Source organism: Gekko japonicus, unplaced genomic scaffold (assembly GCF_001447785.1).
Source record: "Gekko japonicus isolate JY-2015 unplaced genomic scaffold, Gekko_japonicus_V1.1 scaffold398, whole genome shotgun sequence".
NCBI classification, from domain to species: Eukaryota; Metazoa; Chordata; class Lepidosauria; order Squamata; family Gekkonidae; genus Gekko; species Gekko japonicus.
The window spans coordinates 141,832-142,211 of record NW_015164676.1 but is presented as its reverse complement, the minus strand read 5'-3'; positions in this window follow the sequence as shown (position 1 = coordinate 142,211).

Below are 380 nucleotides of genomic sequence, written 5' to 3'. Positions count from 1 at the left end.
CTTCCGCTGAGGGAGAGAAGGCAGGACTGCCTCGGAGAGAGGAGGAGGCGGCCTGGCCGAGGGAGTGAGAGAGGGAGCAGGCTCCTCCTCCTCCTCTTGCTCTGCACAGCGTTTGAGGGCGGACCGAAAGGGGCTCTTCCCCCATCAGAGTGCAGGCAGAGGGTTGGCGGGAAACACGACCCCCCCCCCATGGCCCTGTGACAGGGCGCTGTCCTCAGGAACCCCCCCCCAAAGCACCACTGAGGGAGGCCACCAGCCAAGGGGTGGGGCGGGGGGAGGGGGTGTTCCCTGTTTGCCCTTTGGTGATGCGGGGGGGGGGTCCTTCACACAGCCCAGCCGGCTGCCAGGAGCTGTTTTTTTTGGGGGGGGGAGACCAGGGC